We start from the raw sequence: 25408 nt of genomic DNA, 5'->3' as shown, positions 1-25408 counted from the left end.
ACTCCCCACTTGCCACACTCAGCCTCACCCCTCTGGCTGACGGAGGCAGGCAGCTCTCATCTACCCTACTTGGTTTTACTTCGTAGCTTCTGAAGGCAGAAAACATTCACCATCACCAGCTAATCTACCCAGCACTTCATTATTTCCTAATCTAGTTTATTCTATTTTTTTCTTAATTATTTTTTAAACTGCAGTCTACTTCCAGCTGCTGGAAAAGGAATGTTCTCCCCAGAAGTTTGGAGGGGTGGGGTGTCCTTTCCTCTCCGGCTGCTGTGCAAGCTCTCCCTCTCTCTCATTGTTGCCTGGGATTGTCTGCTTTCTAGTCTCCCTCCCTAGTCTCAGAGCAAATCATGAAAAGAAGAATGTTTTACTCTGATAATAGTGCAAATGTGGAAAAGAATTGTTGGTAAACTTATGCTGAGCCATACTGATTTATCAGAAAATAGGAAAATTTGTGGTTTGTATTTTTGTTGTTTCATTTCTACATTAATATTTTATCAAATATTTTGCAAGGAGCAAAAGAAGCATATGCTGACAAAACCATTAACAGAGAATCTCAGCTATTCAGAATGAAACTCAGAAATGCTTTCCAGATGTGATTTGAGATGTACAGTTAATCATTTATTATGCAGAAAGGGATACTTTTCTTACTTGGCCATCTCTAGAAAGGCATTGAAGCATGAAACTATATTGAGAATAGTCTAACTTTTCCAACTGATCATTACTTTTCTTTTGGCTGCCATTATGGTTCATAGAAAATGCTGTTTCCCCCATCAGCATAAAGCATGAAGAGCACTACCATTGTCTGACTTGAAGACTAATACATTTCCATCAAGGTTATGTAGAAAAGAAAATTAAACCTCATTGTTAATTCTTATTCAACATGCTGGATATACCTTGCCTAATTTCAGGTATTGCTCTAAGTTTATTCTCTGCAGAGGGAGACACAGATAACTTAAGGGCACAACTCTGACTTTACATAGGTGAATTGTTAATTCCTCCCTGATTGTAGAAGGATTTTAAAATGAAGCTTAGTGTTTGGAATGCAGACTTTTCACCTGGGCACTGCTGCTAAACACTGGAAGTTAGGTGAGTGAACCTAAGCCTGACCTAAAGCTCAGAAAGTCAAGGAGGGTTTCTCGGAAACATTCACCAGGGTCCTGGATGTTCATTTCAAGCCAGTGGATAAAAAAAGCAAAATAATGGATCTTCACAGTATAATTCACTTTACTTTACTTTTTCTATTTTGTTTTTCAATCTGTGTATTCAATGTCCCTTCAAACACAAACACTTCTACTGTCCCTAATTTCTTGCATTTTTTCCTACCTAAGCTGAGTTTTCAATATATCATGTAAGTGGTGAGTCGCCCATTCACAGTTTCCAGAAAAATTCTTTCTGAATTTATTTACAAAGAAATCACAATGTTAATTAAGAACTTATTTAAAATGTCATTTAAATGATGTATTTTATTAGTGACTCAGTTTGGGGGTTTCTCTCTGAAAAACACTGTAAAATCCTTTTTATTTACCTTGCAGACTTTCTTTCTGAATTATTCACCTCTTTTTGGCTCGCTAACAGTATGTCTCTGAAATTATCTGTAAAGAATTCTGTTAGTGCATATATTTCTTCTTTGTCTTTTGAGAATACTAGAGTAAAAGAATTTATTTTCTTTGCCATCTCCTGATCATTTTGGAATGACTATTCTCTGGTGGTCTAGCAGACCTAATGACTCCTGCAGGCTTTCAATTTCTGAGATACTTTAACAATTCCTGTTTAGCTTTTCTAGGTACCTCCACATATTTTGTCCTCACAGCCAATCTCTATGTTCAGTTTTATTAATATCACTTTGGCTTCATTTCCACTTTTAAGGATACTTTTTCTGACCTGAATAAATTCTTGTACTATGTCTTGTAAGGTAGCTAACTACAGCCCTCCCATTTAAATGTCCCTCTTTCTTGATGCTACATGTCACAGACAGAAGTATTTATATTTTTATACTGAAAAACATTTTTCCTGAACAAAAACACTTTCTGAATCTTTAAAAAATAATCTTTACAGAATTATTTGTTGGTGGATTGAGGTGAGGGGGTAGTTGGTTTGTTTGTTTTCTACAATTACCTGACAAGTATATAGCATATATAGCAATCCATGGATTTTTTTTTTTCTACAAACCTACTTGCTGCAAATATTACTTTAAGTTCAGCTTCTTTAACATATGTGTACATGAAGTGGTTCTTGGTTTTGGTTGTTTTTTTTTTTTTTTTTCAGAAAGACAACACAGGTGCTATTTTAGCTTTTCCTCCAACCCAGATCACAATGTTGGAGTGATTTGTAAGAATCTTGACCAAGACACCCACTGAAAATTACTCCAAAAAATCTTCTGTAAAAATTGGATTTCCTGGCTCAGCCGGAGCTGTACTATTAAAAATATAGTGTACTAACACATGGTCAAACTCCTCTGACAGGAGGAAAAGATAAAAGTCTGCTCATCGAAACCAGTAAAAGTAGTAAAAAACAGCAGTACATTCCTGCTTTCTTGATGGCTTAGCCTCTTTTGTTACTGTCTTTCCTTGCTTTCTCAAGACCTAATCTTGAAAATTTAGACAACAAACTTTTGTGTAATAACACTATTATGAAGTTTTGTAGAATGTTCCAATATTACAGCATTTTAGTGTGCTTGGGATGCATAGCCATAACATCACAAATCTCTATCCCCTTTCCACAGTAGCAGGATACTTTCAATTTCAGTACTTCAGTGCTTCAATACCTCAACCTGATCTTTTCTCGCTGCATTTTGAGGTCAGGAATTACACTATACTACTGATTAATATGAGTCCACTGCCAAGTTTCTTGGAGACACTTTGATAGCATACTCTGAAGATGAGCAGTTACCACTTGGTTCTCAACACAATGATGCGTGACTCACGAATACTGAAATAGAGGAGATGGCAGACACAGATTTTCTGAATTCAAAAATGCTGATTACACCCAGGGGTTCTCCCAGGGCCAAGTCAAGCATTTCAGGTCACTCTATCTTGCTGTAAAACTACTTGTATCAGAGCAACAGAAGGGCATGATTTGCATTGGTTTGTATCCACTTTGCTTTTTACTGAACCAGTAGAACATAATGGATAATGTCTTCCATCTTTCCTTTCTTCTTTCCTTCGGTTAAGTTTTTCAATTCTCATTGTCCTGTGTACTGCACTACTCTTACCTTTCCTAAATGTTCATCTAATTGGAATGTTCTTTCTTCCACACATGGCAGATGCCAATTTTCATTGTCAGCAATATAATTCTACCTTCAGAGGACATCCCTTGCCTATGGACTCCTCACTCACAACTGCCTAATGAGCACAAATCTTCAGTGCCAATCTACCTAAAGTCCTGAAATGTCTTGTGAGGTGGCTTTGTTGATACCACTGAAAACACCTCAGAGAAAGCTTCTGAACAAGACCTGAACTTAACATTTGTTTTTAATGTCATTAGAAAAGTAGATAGAAGGATCCATTTGCAAGTACAATCCAGACTTCCCAGTATACATATGCCTTTTCATTTGATTATAGCTTCAAAAAATTTTAAATGCTTGAGCTGAAATCTGCTGTGCTGAATCCCTGTTGCAGGCTGGATAGCATGTGCTTTTTAAAAATTTATTTAATTTCAGCCAAACTGATTAATCTACTTCTAAGAATAGGATTAGGACAAATACATACATTTTGGAAATCTTTAATATTCCAGTGATTTTAATCTGTAACCCAAAATCTGGCAGACAGGATGATGTCTGGCATGTGGTACATTGGATTAAACTGCCCAAATTCAGCCAAGCAATATATCTTTTAAAAATTCTACTTACCCATGCTCAGAAAAGCTCCCCGCTCTGAAGAGCTGACATTCTGCTAGGAATCTGTAATCACTGAAGACACTCACACCCCCCACAGTTCTGAGAGCTCACCAAAGTGCACAGGCAGTCACATCCCACTGAGCTTCCACAAACCTCTTCACCCAGTTCCTGTGTGTACTAACCAATGCACATTCCCTCCTCAAAGAGGGACTACTACTTAAATAGGTCTTCTAAAATCCAAATTCTCCTGGCAGCTTCCCTGCATAACTAGACTAGAACCACATTGTCCTTACTATGGTAAACTCAATCTTTCCATTACTATTATTATTATTATTATTATTATTATTATTATTATTATTATTATTATTATTATTATTATTATTATTAATTTTTTTTTGGCTGTGTATTATTGTACTGTGAGCTGGCAGCTATAGGAGAGCAAGAGCAGCATGTTCCCCCTGTGCTCATAGGTTGGCAGGAGCAAAATGGGTATGGAAGGGAGATTTTGGGGTCAGAGAAAGAACTGAAGAAAAGTGAGCAGAATGTAGTCTGAGAAAAAGAACATGAAAGACCAGGAGATGGGGAAGGGAGGAGAAACTGAGGTGAAAATTAGGGTAAAATGAAAAAGAGATAGAAGGCAGAAGAGTAGGACTATAATCAGCCACACACCAAACTACAGCACCAAACTGGACTGCAGGAAATAGACCTGGCTGGGACCAAAAGTAAAAAAAAATGCACAGAGAAAATAATAGGTAAAGACAATTATTACTAGGCAGTGAGATTAGAAACTTAATTTAGAAAAATATGGTGTCCCCCACAGCCCAATATTAGATCCCTGATTTTTTGTTGTTATAAATCATCTTCTTGCTTATTGCACTACCTTTCACCAGTGTTTATACATAGAGAAGCCAAAAACATTCTGCTACTCTCAGCTGCCTTGCTAGCTTTAGTAAGGGGTTCTGTGTAGCAAATTCAAACTCAGTGATGTTTCATGTGACTTTTAGTAGAGTACTTCATGGTCAGTTATTTTTTCCCAGTTTAAGTCCTAATATCTATGGGGCAGTAGATGCAAATACTACCCTCTCCCTTATGTTTTTAGAGCTATTAATAATATCCTATAATATCCTATAATATATTAATAATATCCTATAATATTTACTTTAAAAGAAGTAAAATACTTTAATATTTTAAAAGATATTCTTCCCTTCTGACACAATATTCAATATCTTGATCAAGTTTGCCTTATGCAAAACCTCTTGCCTTAATCACTGCACAAAAGTATTGATACTTATTTAGTGAAAAGCTTTTTTCCTTACTGTTTAACATGAAGCCACATGTTCTACTTACTACATCCCTTCAACTTATTCTGAAAGTCAAATTATTCTTTTCATTATTGACTTCTTATTGCTGCACAAACATTAATGAATTTATCTTCATTATCTCCTAAGAGATGAGTAGGCAATTCTGCAATTTCAGAAAGGGAAGTTATACAGAAATAGAGGTTAAAAAAAATCTAACTTGGAGAACCCAGTTCGATACAGATGGGACCCAATTTTTTCAAAGTACATAGCACTATATAGCACTTAATATGCTCAAAGCACAGCACTGATTGCTTTCATTTGCAGCTCTGTGTGTTCAGCACTTATTTAACACTATCGTAGAGCCTCCAATCAAGCACTTAGAAAATGAAGGCCACACAGTTAGTGAACTCCTATGAAAAGGCTGGGTAAGGTGACCTGCTTAGGGAAAAAAAAAAAAATGAACTATCTAGCAGAAACAGATATGGAAGCAAGTTTTTCATTGTCTTAAATATACCACATTTTTTCTCTTCATAGTCTATGCACAAGGATTGTCCTGCACTAAGTAGGCAGGTGTGAATAATAGCCTAACATTTTACTGATTTATTTTACTATACTAGATCCAACTTAGCCAGTTTAGGAGTAATATTAAGACATAGGAATTTAGGAATAACACAGGGACTGTAGTTAACAAATATCACAGTGAGGCAGATATCTGTTCTAATACTGATGAAATGTAATAATTTTGAGTTGGGAAAAAGTGTTTTCAGACACAATAATCAACTCATACATGTTGTAATTACAAAAAATACTGTAGCTTCTCTTATGATGGAAAGAGACCAGGAAAGATGAGACACAATTACAACTGGGGAGATGTGCTACATCTGTGAAAATTATTGTTTTCTTTTTGAAACAAGATGTTTTGATCACTTCAGCATAAATTAGTTCCACAGTTATCACTAAGATGAAAAATAGAAAAAAAATTAGATATGGACTTTTAAAAGCATTGGCATGGATATTCCTTGGTTGAGTAAAGGTATTCAGAGGAGTTGAAATCTTCAGAGGTCATACTACAGAAAAATGGGCTTAAGTGAACACACCACATTGGATTTCCAGAAGTGCTCAGCGTTAATCTTAGCACCCATGGGCTGAAAGCTGAGCAGTTTTGAGAATCTCCATAGTCTCAGAGGAATTAGCAAAACACCACACATTAGGCTCAGAGGATTTTTACCAATGCAAAATAGATGGTCAACACCTGGACTTTAAGCAGATTTTATAGTCCTCATAAAACATATCCTCCATGCACACCAACCTACAAATATATTGAGAAAGTTCCACTCATTTCAAATCATGTGTGCACAAAGCCATGTGTGCTGGGCTTTGAGGTCTGGGGATTATAATAGCCACTTGTTTATAGCAGTATTTCACTTGAAAAGTGGAACATGATGTGAAGCAAGCAGCGCATAACTTCCAAAACCAGGAGAAAAAAAAAAACCTATGAACTTTCTTATTATAAGAGCAAGATTAATTTAGGCACCTTCATAAAAAAATAAAATAAATTCTGCTGCTTACTGTATACTTAATCCATGCATCTTTAAAGACTTCTATTTTTAGTCTCACACAGCATCTGAGCATAGAATGTTGAGATATTTTTTAGATATGGGTAAAAGAGCTTGAGTTTGTTTTTTACATCTTCTATTAATCTTTTTTTAACAAAAAAGAATCTGTGAAAATTAAACAAGTGGATTTTAGGCACAGTCTTATCTTTATGTTGCTGACAGAGAGTCAGATTTGCTGATCTGAGGACATTTTTGAGCCACACACATGAAAGACACGGAATGCTTCCATCTGACAAGCATTTCAGATAACTGTGTGAAAATGCAAGATGAAGCAACTACTGGAGGTGCCACAATTTTCTGTCTAAACACCCCTTTTTTGAGATACACTCCCTTTACCATCCCAAAGAAGCTGGGGCAGATATTCTTTTTCTCTCCAATAGGGACAACATACTCATTTGCCACTCATGGGACTTTTTAAAATTTTTAAAATGGATTGTATGGTTAAAAAGCAGTGCTCCAGTTCAATGCACTGCAGGAACTGCATTCAAGATTTTGCTTGCCTGTTTTATTTGCAACAGTCTCTGTTCCAAAAGCACAGGTAGGGGAAGGAAGAGGGGCTTTCTCCTCAGAATTTGTTGTGGAGATGAAATGGGGCATCATCAATTTCATATGAACACTATTTGTGCAGGAACTTGTCATTATTCTGTCATTTGCATTTATCCAGATGCTTCGTGAAAGCCTCCACATCTGGTGCGCACAGCACACTTGACATAGTCAAGACCAGCACAGATAAACATACTTGTTATACTCTCAAATGAGAAGGAAACAGGAAGAGACTCTTCACTCAAGGCTTTTTGGAGTTGGTATCTATTTTGAACTGCATGAGACAATGAGGTGACATTCCTCACTCATTCCCCCATGTGCAGCATACAATTTGTCAGACTAACAAAAGCCATGTTTCAGCTGATGGCTAAGAGGGATCACATGCATGTTTTTGTATCTTCAGAGAATGTCAGCCTGGCAGGATGCTAAGCTCAAATGGATTGCATGACTTGTGCCCATTTCAAAATCTATGCATACAAGTACTGCAGGCTGCGTTTGGAGACCATCTCACAAAATTAATCCAAAGCTGAACATCATCAAAAAGAGAAAATATTTTCCTCAAATATATGTATATTTACAGAGAAAGAAGAATCAATTGACAAGCTGACTTCGAAAGAAACTGAGAACACAAGGACCCAGAAGTGCACAACTTTAAATTTGCTCCTAACTAGGGGAGCTAGATACTTCAACATGAAAAAAGAAACAAAACTAAGCTGAACACTTACATTTCATGGGGTGTACATTCATTTACATGTGTCACGGGGTTAAGTAAAACTATTTTACACCTCTCAAATAAGGAAATTCAGGCATCAGTGTAACAAAATTTTTACCTTTATTTAATTAAGACATTTAAAGTCAACTTTAAAAATAGAAAGAAAATACTATTTCATCAGGATTTTTTGAGCTATGACAAGCCCATACATCCTGCATTTCCAAATAAAATAGAAACAGTGTTGGTTAGAAGGTCCATCTGGGGACATGAAATGTATATCAGCTCTTTCTGAAAAATCAGGTACCATATCCTTACAAGAAACAAGCTGAAAATGGAATCTGATTCAACTGGATCTTCTTCCTCACAAATTAGTCATTGAAAATCATATAAGAAATACCACTTGAGGCTACCATAAATTCAGCATAACTAAGTTTGAACTCAACCCTTAGTTCCGATTAGGGAAAAAAAATCAAAGGTGAAAACAAAATTGCTAAATACTTCAAAGGCAACATGCAGGCTCAGCAGCTTTCAGTGAATTTGTTCCAGAAGCCGTTGCTGATCAAACTTTAGAGAAGACATATTTCATGTGTGTTCCTTAGTTCTAAATAGAAAAGTTTTGAGTCTTACTGCTGTCATTCATTCCCTCATAGCCAAAAAATGAACTGCTTCTGGAAGCCAAGACCTACTGCTTAGCTCCTAGACAGCAAAGGCAAGTAGGGTGCTTCTGTGGGCTGTTATAGGTGTACATCACTGCTGGCAACAGGGAAGAAATGTCTTGTTTCAGGAGTGTATGAAGAGTGGTCAGCTTTTGGAACTTTTATGGAAAGGCTCCTGATAGGTGCTATACTCGCAATCTCAGCTAAAGAGTTACACAAGAATATGAGCTTCATAACAAAGTTCAATAAAATAATGCCATAGTTCTGGGGAAATAAAGAAGAAGAAGAAACAATTTTAAAAACACCAGCACCATTATATAAGGCCTAAGCAAATAGAAAGCCTAAAACTCAACCCCAAATATGTTATAATCAGCTCACAATTATCCAGAGTACAAGGGTGGGGTTACTTAAATAAAGCAAAACCATATGAAAACTACACTAAAAGAGCACATTTAGTGCATTCACTTTTGAAGTAATTCTCTTACTTCCACTTGTAAACAGCAACCTATGGAATGAAGAAATGGTGTTAAATTGCAGTGAGCGCAGCAGACCTGATAGAGTAATATTTATTTTGTGTCATGTGTTCTGTAACTATGGGCTGCAGCCAGTGGTGTGGCAGCAGATGGCTCTGGTTGAGCCACAATCCAGGTAATCGATTCACTGACAGTTCAAATCTGACTTCTTTATAAATATCAGCAATTTTAATGCACTCTTATGACTGTTGAATTATGGAATTGAAAACACTACAAGCCATCAAAAAAAAAACAAGTTACTCTCCAAAAACCTTCCCCCAATTAAATTCCCTTGGCTGTAACTTAGAATAGCTGTAAGCCTTGTAAAAACCCTTTTACTGAATGTCTCCACCTACGTTTTTGCCCTCCAGCTACAAGCATATGAAAGAAAAAGCTGTGAAATGAAGAAGTTGTGAAATTTGATAATTGGGTTAATGATAATAATAAAAATAAACCTTTGAACAATTGAGGACAAAAACATCTTTTATTGGGAAGATGTTTTCTTCCTCAGATGAATTATAGATCAACTCTGTGGAAAACACTGTTTGATAATTATTCTAGGGCTCCTATGATTAAGAAAATAGTACACAGCCTGTTCCATTTTAAAGAGTCCCCACCCTTGCTTAGGCAGAAATGCAGTTACAATAATTTTATGGTACATAAAATGAAAACAGTTGGCCTACCAAGTAATAGCAAATCTGCATATACAGCTTTATAGATGTACAGGATCATTTAAACCCTGCTGTTTCATTTGAATTGTGTTGAATCTTTTTTTATGGTTTCTTCATCTAACCTAATTTTCCTAAACCCCTTATTTAATATTCCTCCTACTGTTTGTTTATTTCTCACTGAAAGAGCACAATAGCAACAGAAATGTTAATTTCATATAAATAAAGGCTAGAACTGGTGCTACATCTTCCAAGAAGTGTGAACTTTCCACTTCTCTTTCGATTACAGTGCTTCACGACTTTTCTTTGTTAGGGGAGAATCTAATACGACAAATAATCAGTCATGAAGAATGAAGCAGAACTCTGCTAGTGACTGCTGAGGCCAAATGATGCATTGTACAAGGAAGAAGACAATACAGTAATTCTTTGTAACAGAGGACACCAAAATAACAAGAAGCACACAACACAAGTTCTAAACTATTATAATGAACTCTGGGACTAAAGATCAGATCTTAGGCTTTGATAAAGTTGTTTTCAGCAACACACAGATGCCTAAAAGATGGTTTAAATGGCTGGGAGGAAAGCTCTGAAATGAAAAGGATGCCCAGTGGCACAGAGCCAATGTAGTTCATTCAAAGCCAGTTCATTCAAAGTGGACATTACCAAATTCCTATGTGTAGAATAAGATATTCCAAACAGCCTTAAACTGACCTAAATCACACCAGTTTCAAAAACTTTTTTGGGAATGCCTGGAATTTACCTCAGTTAACGCCCTCATTTTTAAATGCAGAGTCACACTGGGACATTGGTGCAATTCTGGAGAAAAGTACATTTCTCAACACTCATGGTAAAATAATATTAAAATTTTGAAGTTCTCCAAGAGCTGGAAATATAATAAAGCTTGGTTTGCTATCTACATTTTGAAAATGAGAAAGCAGATCAGACTTTCTTCCAGAATGGAGCTATTAAATCTATTAGAGAGGAACCAAAGTGAAGTTTATAAGAATCTTACCCTCTGAGAATTTCAATGGGTAAAAGCTGTGGAAATTTCACTTTATTGCCACTGTTCCGCCTACCACATGGGAGCACTTGTAATATTGATTAAATTGGACATGGACAGCAGAAAAGTATGTAACATTTAACACAGTCTACAAATGCAAGTAAACAAAACCAGAAATTCCATTTGTTATTGTAGAGTCCAGAAAAATAAGACGGGATGTACCTTCAATGCCACAGGAAAATGGTAGTGCCTGCATTTGTGTCAGCTTTTGGAGAAACTGTCATACCTAATGCTTAGTTTCCAGAAGCACTACCTTATACCAAAAGCCAGATCACTGTCTTGGAAGCCAGTTGGGAACTTGGACCCTGTCTCCTGACCCGGGCCAGACATCAATAATTCTATCATTCCACCCATATTTATGGTTTTATGCTTCAATATTTAGACCTCAAGAAGTTTCATGTGTATTACCTCCCAAACTGAAAATGGTTGAAAGCCAGGTGAATTTCATTCCTTTAACAGGTTTTTTTGGCTCCTGGGGGCAATGAGGATTTTTTTGCCCTTGGGGTGCTTTAGTCAGATATCTTGCTCCAGAATATGTGGAGTAAAATTTATGTTGCAGGAAGATGCCATCTTTCGTAGCTGACTATTTGCATTAAAAAAGCTATGACCAACTTTCTGGGGAAATCTTTCCCTTTCTCCTTGCTGAGCAAAGGCTTAATTTTTTTTTGCCTATTCTCAAGTGTCTTTCCAATCACATGAAGGGGATCCCATTTAATTTTTTTTTAATAAAAGTGACTATATTAAGGACGCTCATACTTTTCACAATATCCATGAACTGATATACTGCTGTTTTGATCGAGACATATTAACTCATTTTCAGAGATCTTTTTTTTCAAAGGCTTTATTCAAAGACTCTTCTAATTCTAGCTTGCCTTCAAATTAATCAATGTGGTGATACTCTCTCTCTGCCATAGCTTATCATTATGTAAGAAACCTAATATTTTCCAAAAAAAGGGTAATGGCTCTTAGTCTATTAATGGTCTTTAGATTATTTTCTATATCACAATTGCTATGCCACTTCTGCAAATGTGCCTAGATTAGCACCACCCACCCTTGGATTCACTCTCTCTTATGAAGTGCTTGACACTTGCACTGCTTTCTCAAGTCTGTTTCTTTAGACCAGTGAATTAGGAGGTGGACCTCTCTCCAATAATTTTGTATGTCTTGCAAATTACCAGCTTAAACAAAATAATTTTACACATTCTAAACAAAACGAAAATCCCATATTGCCCACATTGCATTGTTTTTCAGATATCATTGTTTTTCAGATATCAGATCTGTCATGATAGTATTTGAGCTCTATTATCTTTTTTTGTTTTTTAATTAAAACACTCTAACAGTATAGAGTTGTCAGCAAATATATCTAGAAGACTTAAGAGATTCTGTGAAAATCATTTGGAAATAATTATTGGAAACCAAATGATTAAAAACAGCACAACATGTATATCTCTAAATGGCTCATAATATGATAGAAAACCACTATTTTATCATCACTATTTGTACCTATAACACATTTATTTCACTAGAATCTTTAGGATATCTAAACATACAGCTTCAATTATTGTTACTTAACCAAATCAATGAAGTAAGGGAAGAGGGACCAAAAGATGAACATTTTAGGTTTTGAAGCTTCCAGGACAAAATTATTTGATTTACAGCTACACCTAATATAGCTGAGTAACACAAACACTAATATCCTGTTTCTTACCCTGGATAGCAAATCTTGTACTTCTTAAATCTAGCTCATCTTGAACTAATGCCACTTTATAAAAAGAAGAGGAAGGCTTATCAAATATTATTCAGAAATCTCTGAAAACAGTAAATACCAGCCTTTTATTACAGCTCTGGAACAAAGTCAAAATTCTGCTAAGTTCCTAGTGCAGAGCACAACTAACTGGAAGTCTGGATGTTTCATAAATGAGTTTCACCAAAGGTATCACACACTGAGATTCCAGGACCATGTGTCATACTCTGAAACATCTGCCACAGAACATAACATTCTCAATAAATGAGATAAATAAAAGTGTGCACTTACTGAAGTAATCCTGAAAATATATCTGTTCATCCACACAGACGAAAACCTGTTTATGAGTTTGCTTGGTAGGAAAGGAAATTTCTTAGGGAGATTTTTCAGTTCTGTTGAAATACACCGGGAGTATTTCTATGAAAAGTCAACACATGAGTTCAGCAGTGTGGCAATATATATGCACCACAAAGATTTTGATAAAAAGGAGTTGTGCAATCCTTCGTATCTCCTTATACACAACAGTAAAAAAGAAAAGGCATTCCATTTTGTCATATTTAATAACACCTTGAAAAAAAGCCACACATACTTCAGAGTTATGTAATATATTTCCATGTTTTAGTGGAAGGGAAGGTAACTACTTAGAAAATGTAGGTTTGCATTTTTATGCTAAATTAATGCTAATTATATTGCCACTTATACCACATTCACATCCCACTCTTGCAAATTGCTACAAACAATTAAGAGCAAAAATCCATTCAAGTTAACAAAATGACAAGCTTTCTGCTACTTCAGAATATTTTTAGGCATGGTATGTTCTTAGCCTGAGTTGGTTTTCAGCTGTTCCTGTAATTCACAACTCCTCAAAATAACTCCATAACTCTCTCTCACTCTCTCTCTCTCTTACTTTTTTCTTTTTTTTTTTTTTTTTTTTTTACACTGTTTAATCAGGATGGGGATCTGAACTGTGAGTTTATCCAAACCAATCTCTTTTTAGTGCTTGGGGTTTCTGCTGTGCCAAACCACTTCTGGTGTTTCAAGCAAGGCAATGACAGCATACCTTCTTGTTATTATTTATGCATGGAAGGCCAAACCAAATGCTTGGGTGGGTCGCTGAAGACATGAAGTATGTAGTTTTTTCCATCCACAGGACCCCATTTACATTTAAATGAACTTGCTCCTTGTGAAAGATTGGCTCCAGCAGAGAATACCACATGACCACAGACATTGAAATTAAATCACAATCACAAGGATAGAAGCCACCAACATACTGCTAAAATCAACCTACAACACATATCTGCATAGCCTTAAATATGTCAGTAATAAAAAGAAAATGTTCCATTTAATTTTATAAGATGCATCCCACTATATTTTTTTTAATCCATGTGCATAATAAAACACTGCTGCTGAAAGCAAGAGCCAAAAAAGTAAAACACAAAGCTACCTCTGCCATGGCTGGATTTCTCACAAGCAATAGGAAAATTGTCATGTGCAGCTCCAGGCTTTAAATGGATGATTTCTCCTGGCTGATGCTGGAGTGGCACTGACTTGACAAATGTGGGAAAGTCCTCAGCTGTGAGATGGGGGCTTAGGTTGTGGGCTCTTGGTCAATTGAAAGGTTGCATTAAATGTAAATTATAGGACTGTTACTTAGATATATACCCTTCTCAACCAGGTGAAAGGCAAACAGTGCCCTGCACTAATTCACAGATGAACTGGTGATAGGCTTGCTGAATAAGGGAAGCAGGCAGGCAGCAGGCAATTATAATTCTCATCTTTGAAGGAAGGAAGGAAAGGTATTTTTATATAAAACCATATTAAATTTCGGTTTTTAAGTGCCTCTACGTATTTCTCTTTTCAATTTATATGGAAAAGTATTAGGCAAAAATCTACAGCAGAACTGGCAGTAAATATCACAGAAACAATTGCTCTTTTATTAAATATTTATTGAAAAAAATTCCTGTGCTTTCTCATTTTTCTTCTTCTGCTTCCAATATTTATTTACAGCTGATTATTAACATCTGCCAGTGTAACAGTTTCATCTGTACAGAAGCCGAAGGGTAAAAAAGTCACAGACCCCCTCTAACATGACCTGTAGTTAGACACAAAACAGTTTTCCCAGTCACCGCTTGGCTTCCTGTCTGTGACCTCTGAAAAGCATTGGAGGCCAGGGTTAATGGCCTTTCCAATCTCTGTGATAAGAATTCATTTTGTTCTATTACCAGCAGTTATCTCAGGAGCCTGCTGCATCACTTCAGCAGGGTTCAATCAATGAGAGGACCTAATGAAGTAACCAGCTGTAGCTCTATTTCCCTGGTCAACTCTATCAGACAAATAAGATCTATCAGTCACATCTTAAGGCCAGTCCTAGAAACAGCATCCTCACATGCTGAGCCCATATGCATATGAACCAATGATACCTGGTTCTTTCTTTTTAATCTTCCTTTTTAATATGGCTTTTCTAACAGAAAATGGAGCGAAATGGGTTTGAAATGTTGCATTAAGAGGACAATAATGCTGGATTAAGAAATGGTGGATTTTCAGAACAGCAGGAAGCATTTGTATTAATAGCAAAAATAGACTGAATTATATTGCAGATTTTTCCCCCCTCAAGCAACCCCTATTCTCCTTAGACAGTACTCTTAAAAAAAATTGTTTATTATTTTCTGCCTTAAATTACTATGTGTCATAAAGTTTTAATTATGGGACTTAATTTTTAGTTTGTCACTTAGGAAACACTATTATGGTAATACTCTTCAGTTAGATGTCAGTAAAAATAATTGTCAGTCAGTTTTATTTTATGTTTAAGTCAGATCACTGAAAATAAAAATGTTAATTTTCACAAATTGTATATATATGTAATTTTGTGATTTGTTATAATTAACTTTTTGCTCTCATACTTCAAAAAGGGCTTAATTACTTAGAAGTACAAACCTTCTTTAAAAGGCACTGGATTTGAAAATTGAAAAATAAGGAAAATAATAATAAAGGCCAACTTCAGGACTTCAGAGCTGTGTACATCAAAGTATAACTTTGTAATTAATTAGAAGGTACAGGAGAAAAATTCAATTCATATTGCTTGTACCAAAGTGTCCAGTCTGACTTCATCACTAGGTGTGACAAACTAAATTGCACCAGGCCACTACAGGCAAATTACTGAAAGGGTTCTGGGAAGGCATCTTAGAAGAGTGTCATTTTTGTTGAAATGTTGAAAGCCACATGTAGCTAGGTTTATTTTATTAGGTTAATCTCAGTGAATCTCATGAAATGAAATTTGTATCCTTTTAACTCAACTGTGTGCTTTGTCAAATTGAGATAAAATAGTCTTGCTATGTGCTGCTGAGGAGAGAGACCATATCCATGCAATAAAGCTAAAAGTCATTACTATTCAACATGCATACACAAAGTGTACATAAATGTCTATATAATTAAAAGCTAGGTATCATTTTGCATACAGTAATACATCTGATGGATTATGACACACAAATTCCAGAGAACATGTGCTTCATATAAGTGTTTATCTCTCTTTTCCCTATGTGCAAAACAAGGGCATTCTTCTTTTGCAGTCTGCCTGCACTAGTAAAACAATATGAATATTACTTGCAGAATCAAAGGAAATCCAAGAACTCTTCCTTTTTAATTTTAAACCACCTTATTGAAAAAGAAGAGGAAGAATGCGCTTTAGTCCTGCAGTTTGGTATATAAGGAAATCACATTTCTGCCATAGAGACCTGGGTACATTTGAAAAGGATTCAAATATCTATGCTACATATGTAAACAGATAAGATTATGCCTAGCAGGCATTTTGGGAACATCTGTCAATTTTTTATGGAACGCACTGATTGTGGGCTATTGATTGCATTTAAACAAAGTTGTTTCAAAAAAAAAAAAAATCAGCTAACAATTCGTGTAGAAAGGACTGATCAATATTTAAATGACTCTCTTTATTGATTTAAAATTAACTTTCAATTAAGAGATCCATAGGACTCTTAACTGCGACACTTATCCATTCAAGAGAAAATAAAGGTACATTTATCGATACACTTAAACAGCAGTGGCTGGTTTCCTATTGATTCAGTCATTTGCGCTGGGATTCGTTAGCGTCATCTGACTTTAACTCGCTTACCAGGTCTTCACAGTGTGCCATGCTGAAAGGTGCAGGAATGTACGAAACGATACAGGGGAGCCAACGGAATTAGGTGTATGCAGAGGTAAGTCATACTTATGCTTTTTATGTCTCCTCATGAAGGAAGAGCCCATTTAAATACTGCCTAGCTTTTGGGTTTGGTCGGGCACAAATTCCTGTCGACTGACCTGCTTTGCACTGTTTGAGACAGGAAACATAGAAATGAATGAAATTTTTTGTATTGATAGGTAACAGTTCTATTGGCTCATATCAACTCTGACAAGATCACCTCTTTGTGTGTATTGATTAACATATAATCCATAGGAAGGTAAGCTCATTGTTTGCAGAATGATTTTAAGTGGCAGTATCGTGATGTCCTGCATATGTTTCTCTCTTTCTCTCTCTCTCTCTCCATATATATGTATGATATTTAAGACCAATATAATTTAATATTGTTACATGGAATTGGCCATCATATGGATTTTGAAAGACTTACTGTGACATATGAAAGTAAACATTGTGGGTATCTCTGTTTTAAAGAAAAACTCAAATATATTTGCACTAAACAAAAATATACTACAATAGCATTGCTATAACTATAAACATGTGCAAAAGCATCAGTACATTTAGGAACACAAATTAAAACCAGGACTGTAATTACATACTTCATTATTTATATGTATTCTGGGTATTTTAGTATACTATGGAAGCTGGACATGTAATCTCTATAGTTAATAATAGACCAAATTCATCCCAGGTGTAATTTCATTGAAGTCAACAGACCTGGAACTGCACCTGGAATGAATTTGGCCCAACGCTATGAATGCCTCCTGACTCTCGCCAGCCTAGATTTACATATAAGATATAACACAAAAATGAAATAAAAATAGAAGATGTCCAGGAGGCATAGCATGTTTACAAAGCAGAGTGGTAATAACCTTGCCTGATATATATATGTGGCAGTGCTTTGCTTAGCCAGACAGTATCATTGGGAATGGGGGAGGGTTAGCTCTGACGGTGGCTCAGGTTTGCCTGTATCCCTTCATGTCATTGCCTATTTCTTTCTCTTTTTCTCTCTCTTTCTGTTTTTGAAGCCTCATAGCCCAGAACCGTCCAGTGAAATGAAGCAGCCCCAAACTGACTCATTTATTACCTATTCATTTGCTGTGATGAAATCTCCAGGAGCAAAAAAAAAGCTGCAGTATAGAAATGTTTAAACGTTAATACCTATTCTGATCAACTGAAATTATTCCTTAAACAGAGAACCATAAACAAAATGTATATAGCTTGCATAAATGATCACCAAGATTCTGTTTTTAAAAAAATTATTTTGCTAAGAAACAAGATCAAATTCTTTGAAGCCTGGGTGTGTTTTACATTATGTCAAGCTGCTGTTTCCATTATTTTTTCTTTTCTCTGTCCACTAAAGGTTAAATCACAGTTACCAAAGGCTCGTTTGCAGAGTTATGATATGAATCAGTGATATCTTTAGGATCATAATAAAACAGAAAACTGGGTATGGACTTTTGTTGCTGGGTGAGAGTCAAGATCAGAAAGACCAGTGTATTTGCAAAGCAAATACCCCCTCCTAATATTTCTAAATCACATAATGTTAGTGTAACATAATTTGGAATATATTATGACGGTTACAATTACTAAAAAGTGCATGATGCCATTATTTCCAACTGGAAATGAGATGATTATACTAATTAAGTGATAGCAGGTGGCACAATGACTGCTACAATCTTCTCTGATGTGCAGAGAGAGATGCATGGTTCACTGTCTAAAACACTCAGGAATAGTAACAATTGGCTTAAGCAGTTTTCTGTCCCAAGATGCAGAATAAGGATTCACTTTGATTTAACACTTCCTTATCACATCAAAGAGGTGAAGGGACATCTTTATGGATTGGCTTAGGAAAAAAAAAATGCTACCAGTTCAGCTTCTACCCTTGCATCTAACGTTTTTTGGTATAACAGAATTAAAGTATGAAATGAATTCCAAGAGAATCATGTAATTCTAAAATGTCAGCAACCTTCCTTTAAATTGCAACTGGCCTAAATTCATCATTACTGCTTTTAAGTTCCTGAATTTGGAATTGCTATAGATGTGCTATTGAGTCTCGTAAGTCAAGCAAACTGGAAATGCTGTAGTAAAATAAATATTTCTCTGTCAATAAAAGCACTAAATACTTTTAAGAATATATGTGGTCATTAAAAACATTTGAGTTTTAACTCAAATTTACTAAGCAGTATTTGCACATTATTTTTACAGCAGGATTTGAAGATTATTCCCAATTTCACTGAGTTAGACAAATAATTCTCCAGTCTCATGAGTTATTTCAGAGCTTGTTTTTCTTGTCCTCTCTGCTCTGTGTTCAGACTGAAGTAAGGCTAAGTCATCATTGACAATTAGTTTTTCAGATAAGTCATTGTTAGTTTTAAAACTATGAGATATGTTCAAGAAGCTACTCTCTTTTATTTGGACTTCCATGTGCTTGTGGAGTGTGACCTCAGTTTAAGGATGGCAGGGGCAGTACATCTGATGAAGAAAAACCACGCTGCGCAAGAATGCAACTGCCATATGCCTAAAAGGCAAAAGTGATTCTTATAAATGATGAAAAATAAATGTTATCTAATTTCTGAAAACATCTTATCTAGTTTTATCTGTCTCTGTAGCATTCATTTTGGTTTTGTTGCTGTTTGTTGCTTACTACAGATCAAAAGCATGGCTGATAAGACTTAAGTTTAGATGTATTTGTAACATGCTGTGATATCTTACAGCATAGCTAGTTCATTCAAACAATTACTGCCTTCTCCCTCCATATCTTGCAAAGCCTTTCCTGTGCCACAATTTCAAGCAACATTTTTGCTATCTGACTTTCCACAGGTGAACACAAGAGAAAGCTGGATCAGACAGTAGAAGGTGAACAACTATTGTTTTCCCCAGGATGTTGTGCATTACGTTGTGGTGACATTCTCAGTGATGACATGTGCAAATTAAAGCTACCTTACTCTTCTTCCACTAAAATTCACATAGTTGTATTTGCTATGATAACCACAAGTACTGTGCAGAATGTGTCTGTAGCACAGACAAAAAAGGAAGGTTCTTCAACTTGGAAGCTCAAATGAACCTTTTTCTTTAGAATGAAATGTGAAAGCTTGTGAAAATCATTCATCTTCATTTTCTAATGTTTTAATAGAACTTAATGGAAGGAAAGTAAATTTCTGAATACAAAAAAATGCCTTATTTTCTCCATGAATGCCAAACTGCTCATCATTTAGAATACTATCACACAGATGTTGTTCAGTGAATTGCTATCACAGTTGCATGTTTTCCAGGACAAAATTTGAGCAAATTTCCTGCAATGAACATGACAAACCTCCCTCTCTGTGGCTAAAATAAAAAACTTTACTGCTGCACCCCTGGATATTCTATTACCTGTGCAAATGGGAATAATGGTAGACAGTTACTCAGAGACAGCTACTGAAGAAATTTGAACTTGTTGTTCAACTAAAAATAACATTACCATACTACAGGCATGAAGCCAGGTCTCTTGCCTTCATATGCCACTGATTAGTTCAGCCTTAGCTGAACAAAAATCCTTAATCTTCTCTTTTTAATATTGAAGAGGTAAACCCTCTTTCACCTGCATGTGGAGTCTCCTTTTTATCAAAGCTCAGGAGATTCTAGCAACAAAATCAATGTATGCATGTTCAGTGCAGTTTTCAGGGTTTTGTAAGACAAATCTTTCAAATGGGAGCTAGTTTAATGCTATTGAGCTGAATTTCGATCTGACAGAGTGAGTGAACAACACAGAAACAGTTCACTTACCACTGCTCACACTACAGGAGGTGGGAATCAGGTATAGCTCTGCACAAATACAGCTGTGCAATTTCTCAGTAAACTCTTACCCTACCTAATCCAACGTTAAATGCAACCATACAGGGTTTAAACAAACAGATACTTAAGAAAGAAGTGCAATTTGTTTCTCTACAGTAATGAGTGACAATTATGGTTTTCTCATACAAACTAGTGAAAATTAAGGCTAGCTCTGCTAAATTTAATAGAGTTGTGCTACTGCTAAGCTGATTTTAACTGAAGCATTTTCAGATTCTGTGTCCTAACAGAAAACTGTATCTGAACTATGATCTACAAATATCCTGTTATGAATTTCCCTCTGTTTTAAAAGTTTCAACAACTTGTATTCTGTATTTTTTTTAAGAAAAAAGAACATTTAAATAAGACTCAATTTTATTGCCACACGTTTTAGGTTAATATGAGCTGTAGTACAGCTTTGCAAAGACAGATTCTTTTGTTCCTGTGCTCTGATTCTTTGAATGCCAATACTTCAATCAGCTTAGAATCAGAGACAATTCATTCCTCTTCTGAGAAAATGGTATTATAGCCACATGTCCATATCACCATTACATCATGACAGTCTCCATGATCATACATCTGATTAGAAAAACGATCACTAGTCATTTCTGGAGCTATTCAGTATCTGGAATAAGAGAGTATATGCTTCCTCTGTACTATTTAGATTCCTTCCTTTTAATAAACAAACTAATGAGACTTCTAAAATACTTCTAATCTAACCAGAGTGGCAAAGTGTAAACTAAAATGAATCAAACAAAAAACCCCAATTCTTTCAATATGTATGTTACAGTGGCAACATGCCCATGTTGGCTCTTGACAATTCCCAATTTATCAATGGGACAATATTCTACTAGACAACCAGGGACTAAAGGGAACAAGTTTTGCACACATCTAGTTCAAATACACAGTTCCAGGCCCTCAAAAATATAAACATCAGCTTCTCCTGCCATTATTCAGTTCAAATCCACAGCTCTAAGTAAACAAGAAATGTGATTGTTGTGTTAACTCTGTGTTAGCCCTAAATGTTTCTCCTTTCAGGTTGTGCAGGTGAGGTAATGAAGTTCTCTTCAAAAGGGACAAATTAGTAACATTCCTTCTGATGTTCTTAAATATCTGCAGAATTTTAGTTGATGTATAGAGTACACTTTTGTAATCCATACAGAAATACTAGATGGAATAATGTAGCAATGCATGTTTCATACACTGTAATATAAATATAAAGAAACCAGTAAAAATTATAAGAGTGAAAAAAATACACGACCCAGGGTAGGTTGCTCATATTAGCAAAATTACAGCAGGCTAGCCATCTTCCTTACATTAAAAATGTCTATTATCCGGTGTAATTGAATAACTCTCTGATAATTACATCAGCATTTTAATAGTATATAAATAACCTCTCCCCTAATTACCATTTTGTTAAATTTTTCATATATTGCAGTGCCATGAAAGGAGGTTCTTGGTAAAGTACTTTACCCTTTCAACAACAATTAATAATTCAATTAACAGGTCTTTTTTTAAAAACAAAAGCTCACGGAGAAAGAGCAAGGAGGTTCACAGTTGAAAGGAGAGCTCTCTGTTATGCTGTAATCACGGCTTCATGGCTATAGTAGTATAAAATTTGTTCATGGCTTATTTCTCTTTCAGTGCAGCCCCTCGATAGAAATGACACCTGCTTTTTGGTGCTGTGAATAAAATCCTATGCATATGACTCAAAATACAAGTGAATCTATCTGGTTTGGAACTTAAAAAGAGGCAATGCCAATTTATTTTTCACATGTGAATTTGTGTATTTGTTTTTAAATGAACCCACAGAGACAGCCATCTCATTGAAGTCTTGACATTATGAATTAGAGGGGAAATACATTGTCAAAATTAGAAACTAAATTTTCTCCCACCAAACATTTAGACAGTCACACTTTCCTTTTCCCTGGTGTCGGGGAAGGAAAGTGAAATGCCTGGCTCAGAAAAGCACTGTTGAACAGAAGATGCAGTCCTCACTCATCCATAGCCTGAGTGAGAAGCCAAGCATCTGAAAGGCTTTGAATCATGGGTGACCCTGTAGCAAAACAGAATTGTGTTAACTGAATGGCTGACAATCACAACTGTGGTTCACATAGCAGTAATATTCAGAGGCTATAATAAGATCTGCAACATTAATGTTTTCAGACTTTATAATCAGTGTCATATTTTGCTAATTTCAGGCATTTTATTTATCTCATGACAGACAATGCCCCAGTTAAACTTATATCTACTGTCAGAATTTCAAAATGTCATCTCAAGTTTTACAGAAACCTCATTCTTTTTAGAAGTAATTAGTTAAGGCATAGTTTGCATGGCAATTAAAAACCACTTGCTTGCAGAAGCTTGTAAGCATTATGTAATTTTTTTAAACTACAAGTACACATGCATATTCTTGCCTCCAGCTTAAATACAGTGAATGTTGTAGTTGGTTGCACAGGAATTGTCTCAAGAACATAAAAGCAAGCCAAACACGATTGTATTCCAACTAAAATTGCTCTCTTTATACCGTGTATTGAAACTTGATAACTGTTGGTTATAAAATTCCTTTGATTTTCTGTAGGTAATAAAATACTTTGGCAATTACTATTGACAGTTCTGGATAATCTTGAAGGCTGCCTTGCCTGAAGAAGATGAGTGTTACAAATCACTCCACTGAAAGAGGGAAGAACAGCAGCAGGCAGCAGACAGGTTTCAATTTCACAATGCTGATTATCTCATTCGTGATTCTATGCATGCCTAAATCTGAGGATCCCTCAAGCAGCTATATGGACTTCTACTTTTAAAATGCCTATTACGCTTTCATACTTTTTGCTGCTTCCTGAAGAGTGCCATTTCGCCAAGCTTAAATAGCAGAAAATTGCACTGCTTTTCCTCTGCCCATCTCCTCAATCTCTATTAACCTGCACAAGAACAAAGGAGTATGATAGTCCAGCTATAGGTTGGGAAATAGGTTTGAAGTTGTTTTTCATTTACTGGTACCTATCTTCCTGATTCATAAATGTATTTGAACAATAACATTATTTTAATACATTATCTAACGACTGAAAGCATAGCCTTTAATTACAGCTCTATTTATACTAATAAATAGGCTCTGTGTTCAGAAATACATGCAGCTATTGTTTACACGGGCATCAAATGATACTGTAGTGCTGTCAGCATGTGTCAAGGCTTAAACAGAAAGGAATAAAAAAGAAAATAATGAAAAATGTTGTAGGTTTTTGTTAGGGTTTTTTTTCTTTCTTTCTTTCTTTCCTATCTAGGTTACAAGAGAACAAACAGAAGCAGCTACAAGCAGGCTGGAAAATTGTTGAAGCACCTGGTTCTAATGCTTGCAGTAGGCCTTTATTAGATGTCATAAACTGAATGATGCATTACTCTGTGGACAACTTATAGCCTGCAAATGTTGAGGTAAAATGGAGGACAAAGAATTCTTTTAAAACAAAAAGGTTAAATGTTCCTTTTTAATCAAACAACACTTATCAGATGGATGAATCATAATACACTCTCAGAGATTGAAGACTATTTCTGTTACTTTTTAATGTATTTCTATATCAGCATAATAAATAAAAAGTATTTTACTTTAATAATTCACATTTTATGTATGAGTGATTTACAGTCGATCCTATATTTCACCTTTATCATTTAACAAAGGAAAAACATTTAAAAATCCTATTGTTGATATAGGTTTGGCAACCCAACCTCAAATCTAAATAGTTGCATTAAAATCCATGTAGGCAGTCAACCTACAAAATGGTAATTTTTGTCCATCAGAAAATGTTTTAAAATAAGATTTGCTTTGCCTTGCATTTAAAAAGATAAAAGAATGTTTTCTAAAATGACAATTGCTGGTTGGCCAGAGATTCTGGGCTTTAATCTCACGGCCTGCTCAAATTTCCCATTATGTCTGGCAGAGGCTTAGGGGGACAGAGAGGCCAAACTGTGGCCCTTTGACAGAAGTGGTGGGGGTTTCGGCATGGGGACACACAGCTGTTGCTCACAAAATGCAAGTGTTAGAAAACCTCACTACTAGGTTTGGGTTTGTTTTGGTTTTTTTCCTTGCTGCTAATAAAAACTTAAAGTGTTTTCTGTGCTTTCTATAAACAGTGCACTTAAGTTTTATAATCTAGTATATCTTATTAAGCGTGAAGTCTGCTGATCCCTAAATTATTCATAACATGGTCCAGACTGATTAAGATTGGCTTGTTAAGGAGCACAAGAAGCAATTAAACTGACAAGGCAGTGCGGCCTTGATGTATACATTTATTATCACAAGAATACCCAAAGTGAATGCCCTTATTAAGCAATGAATTTCACCTCACTGGCCTTCTACCATTGCTGCCACAGGCAGAGAGAGCTAGGAACAACATGTCAAAAGCTAACTCTGAGGAAATGCCTATCTTCAAGTGAAACCGATTTTGTAATGAACCTTTCAGTTCACTCCTGAGGTAATAAATCCTGACTGGTGCATTAATTACTTGATAACATCCCATCAAAATGCAAATGCAGCACTTGACCCATAGGAATGGCTCACTAGCTGTTAACTCTTCAGGGTATACATAAATTGTCTGTTTTCTTTTATCAAACAGGGCATTTATTTCCATCTTGCTAGGGTGAATGTCACTCCTGCCACCCTCGGCCCCTCAGTGGCCTGACACCATCATTTGCAGAGGACTGTCACTATGTGCCGACATTCTAATTGTGCTACTTCTTTGCTTTGTACCTTTGAGGCAGA

The 25408-nt window shown here is 35.8% G+C and overlaps 1 protein-coding gene and 1 long non-coding RNA gene across 5 annotated transcripts in view; one reads left to right on the top strand and one right to left on the bottom strand.

Moving 5' to 3' along the window:
* ZFHX4 (zinc finger homeobox 4) overlaps positions 1-25408 on the bottom strand; it is a 150066-nt gene that overhangs the window by 30859 nt on the left and 93799 nt on the right. The gene's annotated exons all lie outside the window — the stretch shown is intronic.
* Positions 16782-19104, top strand: LOC129121212 (uncharacterized). The gene is made up of 3 exons (XR_008534410.2): positions 16782-16861; positions 17025-17104; positions 17871-19104. It is a non-coding gene; the product is annotated as an uncharacterized LOC129121212 (long non-coding RNA).

This window comes from Agelaius phoeniceus, chromosome 1 (assembly GCF_051311805.1).
Source record: "Agelaius phoeniceus isolate bAgePho1 chromosome 1, bAgePho1.hap1, whole genome shotgun sequence".
Taxonomy (NCBI): Eukaryota; Metazoa; Chordata; class Aves; order Passeriformes; family Icteridae; genus Agelaius; species Agelaius phoeniceus.
Note: the sequence above shows the minus strand (reverse complement) of the source record. Positions and strands in the feature narration are given on the sequence as shown.